At 42.2% G+C, this 7,769-nt stretch overlaps 1 long non-coding RNA gene across 1 annotated transcript; it reads left to right on the forward strand.

Moving 5' to 3' along the window:
- The first annotated feature begins 3,637 nt into the window (after positions 1 to 3,637).
- Positions 3,638 to 7,468, forward strand: LOC117662977 (uncharacterized). The gene is made up of 2 exons (XR_015732464.1): positions 3,638 to 4,406; positions 6,439 to 7,468. It is a non-coding gene; the product is annotated as an uncharacterized LOC117662977 (long non-coding RNA).
- The last annotated feature ends 301 nt before the right edge of the window (positions 7,469 to 7,769 follow it).

Here is a 7,769-nt window from a genome sequence, read left to right on the forward strand (position 1 = left end):
CCTGCAGTCTGCAAGTTTGACAGCCCTACTGTAGAAAGAGTGCAGAGAAGAGCAACAAAGATGATTAGGGGACTGGAGGCTAAAACATATAAAGAACAGTTGCTGGAATTGGGTATGTCTAGTTTGATGAAAAGAAGGACTAGGGGTGACATGATATCAGTGTTCCAATATCTCAGGAGCTGCCACAAAGAAGAGGGAGTCAAGTTATTCTCCAAAGCACCTGAGGGTAGGACAAGAAGCAATGGGTGGAAACTAATCAAGGAGCGAAGCAACCTGGAACTAAGGAGAAATTTCCTGACAGTTAGAACAATTAATCAGTGGAACAACTTGCCTCCAGAAGTTGTGAATGCTGCAACACTGGAAGTTTTTAAGAAGATATTGAATAACCATTTGTCTGAAATGCTATAGGGTTTCCTGCCTAAGCAGGGGGGTGGACTAGAAGACCTCCAAGGTCCCTTCCAACTCTGTTATTCTGTAAGTCTTCTAACTGCCTCCACCAACAAACTCCTCTATTTGATGCTATGACATTCTAAAGAGCTACATATAGTCCTTGACTTATGACCACTATTGGAACAAATTTTTGTTGCTAAGCAAGGTGAGCTGTGCCTGATTTTACTACCTATTTTGCCATGATTGTTAAGCAACTCAGTGCAGTTGCTAAGTGAATCACAAGTGAATTTGGCATTCGCCATTGACTTTGCTTGTTGGAAGTCAACAGGGAAGGTTGCAAATTAGGGCATGTCAAATTTTTCCATGTTCAATTTCCAAACATTAGGGGTGCTCAAAAGTTGTGACATGCCTTGGGGATGTAAAGATATTTGGCTTACTTTAACATAATTGAGATGTGCTTGGTAAGTAATTACATAAATATCATAACTTTTTAACATTTTGTTTAATTTGCAAACACTGATCACATGACCCCAGGATTCTGCTACCATTGTAAATACATGCCAAGTGCACAAATTTGGATCATGTGACTATAGGGCTGCTGAGATGGTTATCAGCACAAGTCATAAATCACTTTTTTTAAATGCCATTGTAACTTTGAACCTTGCTAAACAAATGATAATAAGTGAGGATTACCTGTATAGAATTATGATTCCTTCTATGTAACATTATAGCAGAGAGATTTGGTTTCTCACATGGACTCATTTAACTGCAACCCAAACTGCAACCAGCATTTGGAGAACATATTGTTTAGGGCAAGGGTGGGCAATTTTGAGAACTTCACAAGTTGGCATTACAAGTTGGCATGACTGGCTCAAGAATACTGGGAGCTGAAGTCCACAAGTCGTAAAGTTGCCATAGTTGCCCACACCTGATTCAGGATGTGCACTGGGCAATGTAGGTCCCAGAGGTTTTTCAAGGTGTGTCTTTTGAGTTTAGTAAGCAGGCCCTTTATTAAAGGGACAACAGCAATATCTGCTCACAGCAGAAGTGGATACAAATGTTCTTGGTGGTCAGTTACAGTATGTTGGCTTCCTGGTTGGGAGCAGTACATCTCCAAAAAACCAACTATGAAGGGGCAATAGTGGAAGGAATGTATGATTCTGCTACTGCTTGCAGCCACTGGTCGCCACAGGGAGATCAAAGGGAGGCAAATGTTGAATTGTATATGCCCCGCCATCAGGACATACACACTGCAGATTAACATACATCTAACATACATTAGATGATGGGACACCAGTACAGTAATGGGTTGCTACCGGTTCACTCCTGTTCGGGCGAACCGGTAGCAGTGGTGGCGGGAGGCTCTGCCCACACGCCCAGACGTTATCAAATATACTCTGCGCATGCACAGAAGTGGTGCGCAAGCAAACCAGTAGCAAAGGTAAGTGAAACCCACCCCTGCACCAGTACATGAGGGTGGCATTCTCATCATGAAAGCAATGTGCATCTGTGGTCATTTTGGCCTCATTGGGGGCTTGTCGGAGACCTTGTTGCTATAACCCTTTCTGAGGCATCTGATTGCCTTATGTGCATAACAATGTTGGATTAAGGTGCCAAGGCTACTGTGGCCTAGATGTGGAGCTCTTACCTCACAATCAGGAGGTTGGGAGTTTGATCCTAGCTAGAGGCAGATGTAGGGTCTCCTGCTTGGGCAGGGGGTTGGACTAGATGATCTGCAAGGTCCCTTCCAGTTCTGTTAATCTGTTGAAGGTGGATCTTGGCCTCATTCTGCAAGGCTATTCTTAGATCTTTCTTATGCCAGATGGTGCTTTGCAGGGTGGGACAGAACTGCAAAGACAATGCAATAATTTTAAACAAACAAGGAATAAACTGAGACAAAAGCTCACCGTCTGGTAATAAAGTTTTCTGTTTGGTATGGGTGGAGTGAGGGCTTAACAGTGTTGACCTTGGAACCAAATGTGTGGGAGAGAGAAGGGAAAATAATTACCAGCTGTGGACAGAAATATTCTGGAAGGGATCAGAAATATTTATTGCTGGGGATAACTGGCCCAAAGTTACATTAGCACTATTTCTTCCTCCAACCACCAGCTTGCTTTTCCTTACCCATTTCCCTATTTTGGTAAGAAAGTGAAATCCCCTTTTGGCAAAAGGTGTAGATAAGGGGTGTCAAACTCACAATGACACATTGTCACGTCCTCACGTGACGTATCACAACTTTCCCCGTCCCTTCGCTAAAATGGAGATGGGTGTGGCCTGCGTGTGATGCATCCAGCCCGCGGGCCACGAGTTTGATACCCCTGATGCAGATGAAACAGCTACAACCTGTAGTCTGAGCATCCTGAAAAGGCCAGCAAGCTTGGACACTCACATTCAAATGACTTGTCTTTCCTCTACTCCTATTTGTCCTATTCTGGTAGGGTGTGTGTTTGTGTGTGTGTGTGTGTCCCTCAGGTCACCAAAAAGTAAGAAAAATGCTAGATAGAGATCTGCAGATCATGCCACTGGCAATAATAAGTCAGCTTTAAAAACTGGAGAGAGAAAGACAACACCCGAAGAAATCCAGAGAAGAATGAAGACTTGAAAAAGAAAATTACTCCAGAATCAAAGAAATTTGGCCCACGAATTCAGATACAGAAAAGGTTCTAAAAGACAGTTACTGGTCAATAATGTTGCAAACACATAGTAAAGGCCAGTACTAGATATTGTTCCTACTGCAAAGATTTTTTGAAGACACAGGCTCATATCTTCAAAACTTTCCTTAGCCTCATGGAGACTTTTTCTGCAAGTACCGGTAAGTGCTCTATATCAGGGGTCTCCAACCGTGGCAACTTTAAGATTGTACACTTCAACACCCAGAAATTCTCAGCCAGCTTTGCTGGGTGAACACTGGGAGTTGAAATCCACAAGTCTTAAAGTTGCCAAGGTTGGAGACCCCTGCTCTGTATTGCTCTCTGACATTCACAACACAGCTTTGTATCTCTTTCTGCCAGCTGTTTGAAAACCCTGGCATCACTTAGAGTTCAGTGGGATCTCAACGACTTTGGTGGGATCAGAGGTTAAATATTCTGATGCTGTGGATGTCCAGCTCAGGATGACTTCCTGCAGTAGACTGGGGCCTGAAGTTCTGGCTACTTACTTCATTATCTGAGGAAAGTTTCTTCAAGGAACTCATGGTAATTTTGAAGATCATTCAACAGAATGAGTTGACTAGATCAGATAGGGCTGCAGATATGCAAATTACCACTAGATGGTAGCAAATGGCTACAGAAAACTCTGACACTTTGTTTCCATCTTCTGGTTGTCTAGAATTTTGCAGGCCATCTAGTGCAGGCCTATCTCAGGCAACAGATTTTAAGTATTAGTAGAAGACCAGAGAGAAGTAGTTGTTCCTTTTTTAAAAATTCCAAGGGTAATGAACTTAAGATGTTCTGCCTATCTCAACTTGGTTGACATTGAGCATTAATCTCCTTAGTCATGGTGAAGCCATGTGTTACTCCTTCTTAGGCAGGGAAGTGTGTTGGGCCTGATTGCTTCATTTAGGCCCCCTTGCTGTCATTTAGGATTTATTCTTGACTAATACGTGGTGTCTGATGATAATCAGAGCATGGCTATCAAGCCATTTGTAAACGGACTGATAGTAAGTTGTTGCTAGAGCAATGAGAGAAGAGTCAAGCTGGTTGGACTTTGGTTATAAGAGTTACTACATCTGGGCATTCTAAAGTCCACCGTTTGTTGTATTGCTGGCTTGAATCTCGTATAATGCCAGAGAAAGAGTAAAAACTGGAGGAAACGGCCTGAAGTCTTTTGGGCATTCCTTACTGTTAGAGAAAAATTATTTCTCTATAGCTGTGCCTATCAATGGCTTTTGGAATGTACAGATGCGTGGGCCAATCAGAGGGCAGCTAATAGGTTTGAATCTCCAGGGCCCTCCTATAACTGTCACAGTTAACAGTAAAAAAGGTGATTCTTAACAGAAACCCTTGCTCTACAGTTTGGTATTCAGTTTGCTCTTCACCTTGCTGTTCAGTTTGATCTTCTGTCTAGTATTGTATTGTATTCTAGGATCTTCCTTTAGAGAACTGTGAGCAGTCTGGAAGTCCGTTAGAAGAGCAGTTCTGTGGTATAAAGTGGTATTTCCTCTGAGGAGGAATATTCATAGATAGCATAGCTTAGAGAGAATAGATATGTATATAGATAGATAGCTGACAGTATAATTTATAATAGTAACTTAGTGGTGTTTATTAATTGTATATATATCATTATGTTTTTATTGTGTAAATAAAAACATTTGCTGTAGGCTGCTTCAGAGGCTCATTTGTTTAAGTAGAATCTCATAGATAGAGGTTCACGGTTTATTGATTTATTAACCTCCACAACATTTACCCTATATCCGTGATGGCGAACCTATGGTACATATACCACAGGTGGCACACGGAGCCATATCGGTGGGCATGCGAGCTTTGCCCTAGCTGAGTTCCAGCGCGCATGTGTGCGCAAGCCAGCTGATTTTCGGGCCCACCGGAAGTCGGGAAACTGGCTATTTCTGGCCTCCGGATGGCCTCCGGGGGGGGTGGGGAAGGTTGTTTTCGCCCTCCCCAGGCTCCTAGAAAGCCTCTGGAGCCTGAGGAGGGCGAAAAACAGGCCTACTGGACCCACCATGCCATTGCGTGCCAAAAGCAGGGGGAGTGCAGTGGGGGTCACATGCACATGCACGGGGGGGCAGGGTGCATTGAATTATGGGTGTGGGCATGTGTGCACATGACCCCCCTGCACTCCCACTTTTGGTATGCGACGGCAAAAAGGTTAGCCATCACGTCCCTATACCATAGGATGTAAGATATCCTTAACGTTGCTATCTCATTCTTATGGCATCAAAGACTTCGTGCTATACACATAGTCCTTGACTTACAGCCACAATTAAGCCCAAAATTTCTGTTGCTAAGCAAGACAGTTGAGGGAGTTTTTCCCCATTTCTTGCCACCAGTTGTTAAGTGAATCACCGCAGTTAAGTTAGTGACATCCTTGTTAAGTGAATCTGGCTTCCCCATTGACTTTGCTTGTCAGAAGGTCACAAAAGTTGATCACATGACCCTGGGACACTGCAATCGTCATAAATACATAAAAACGCCAGTTGCCAAGCATTTGAATTTTGATCACGTGACTAGAGGGATGCTGCAATGGTCGTAAATGTGAAAAATGCTGAAGCTGACCAAGCTGTTTGTTATTTGCTGCAAGGAGGCAAATTGCTGGGAGGCAGAGGCAGATTTTTTTTTTCTTGTTTTCCTCCCCAAAAGCTAGGTGCGTCTTATACTTCAGAGCATCTTATAATCCAAAAAATATGAGTAATTTGTTTTTTTCTCTTCCTAGTCTCCTTCATTTTCAGGAGAGATGGACAACTTTTATGGATCAATTGTCTCTGCTGGTGGCAGCCGAAATCTGAAGGCATGAAGTCCATGCTTATAGACCTGAGTACAATAGGCACAGTTCTTTCCTGCCCCTATTCACATTGCTTGTTTTGTTTGGCATTTTAAAAATAAGACCAGGGAAAAAGTTATTTCCCCCCTGCACTCAGCACATCCCATCTCTATCCTTTTCTCTAGTGAGAGATAACCAATTGGCCTGGTTCATACATAACACTAAGCCAGATTTTTTAAACCATGGATTTTTAAACAAACCTTAATGATGGAATCACACCGTGTGAAAAACTAAAAGCAAACAAGCCACCTTATTGCTTAGCATAATGAGTGAACAAGATAGGGGAAAGAAACACATGGCATTTTTCCTCTTTATTTTCTCTTCCAACAAGATTTTCAACATATGCCTACTCAGAAGTAAGTCTTACTGTAATGACTCAGAACAGCAGGCAGACCATAATTAATTAAATTCAGATTTTTTTTTTTTAAAAAACTATTTTTCCTTGGCTTCCTATCCCATCTTGCTTTACTCAAATGGACCAGATAGACACTCAAAAACCGTACTTATTTTCTTTTGCCTTTATTCTAATTTTCCTCTTTTCATTCCCCTCAGATAGCTCCTAACCAAGAAACTTCCATTGTTTGAATTTCCATCCTGTGGAAGACCTACAACAAGGACCACTGAGTGCAGAGGATAGCTTGTCTGCTCCAAGACTCTCTGGTATCTGCAGCCTGGGGCAAAACCAATTCTTTTTTTGCTTCTTTGTACCATATGGTTCTTCTCGCTCACTCTTCCTGGTAGCAGTGGTGGTGCTACCTGCCTTGCAGTCAGCCACTCTTCCACCCAGCATCTCTCTAATAATTGCTCCAGAAAGCTCCTGAGAACCAGGTATTCATGTTGCAGTGCCAACGGCCATGTCACAACTTGTTCTTGTGAAGACCACAACAGAGCAAAGTTCCTATGGATCACGAGGGTGTCAAGCTGCTGCACAGAGTCCTGTCATAGATGCAGTGAGGGATCCGTTCCTGGGTGACAAATCAGGATGCCATCTGGTGATGGCCTCACCCGAATTAACTTCTATCTTGTTCTAGTGCCTTGCCTGAAGTTGCTGCTTTGTTTCAGCTAACGATGGGACTGGCTTTGCTCAGAGATGATTCTGACAGTGCTCCAACTCATTTAGCCCCAAATGAGAAGAAATGTTATGTGTGAAGCTAGAAAAAAATGAAACAAATAAAGAAAAACCTCCGAAGATTAGGCAATTCCAATCACCATTAGCTTTGGAAATTTCAGTAACTTGATTCAAATGGCTAATGCACCACTAACTGTTTCTCCCACTGTTAGATTCGAAGAGGCTAATAATGGTCTAGGTAGCTACGACTAGGATAATCTAATACAAGTGTTTGGTTTACATTACTGGTCGTGGAGAAGCTATTTTCATTTTGAAGAGTTTCATCGTAAGATTTCCATTGTTGCAGCAAAGGCTCAAAAAGTGCCCAGACTTATTAGGGAGTTTTGAGCTGTCATGAGAATTATGGTTAGTCACAAAATGATTTCTTTGGCCAGCCACAAAATATTTGAAGTCCAAAGATTTAATATCTGAAAATGAAAAGAGCAGATAAAAGCAGGATATCACAATAACAAATGTTTTTGTGTGACTTATATTATTGAGTCCTGTAGAGTTACTCATTCAGATCATTTCCACCCACCCAATATGAGTCACCTCATATTTTAGCAACAGTCTTTGGGATTGGGTTTTATTTCAGATTATTTGAAATCACTTGAGCGGAACTGAATTTAGACTGGGGAAAAAACCCCAATCTGTGCAGATGTTAAATAACATTGGTTTGATTTCAGTGGTTTCGGTCAAAGTATTTCTACAAGCCGCTTCCAAATGTCAAAATTAACTCTATTTAAATAAGGTTCCACCAGACTATAGGATGTAC

Source organism: Pantherophis guttatus, chromosome 2 (genome assembly GCF_059756535.1).
Source record: "Pantherophis guttatus breed Tessera chromosome 2, ASM5975653v1, whole genome shotgun sequence".
Classification (NCBI taxonomy): Eukaryota; Metazoa; Chordata; class Lepidosauria; order Squamata; family Colubridae; genus Pantherophis; species Pantherophis guttatus.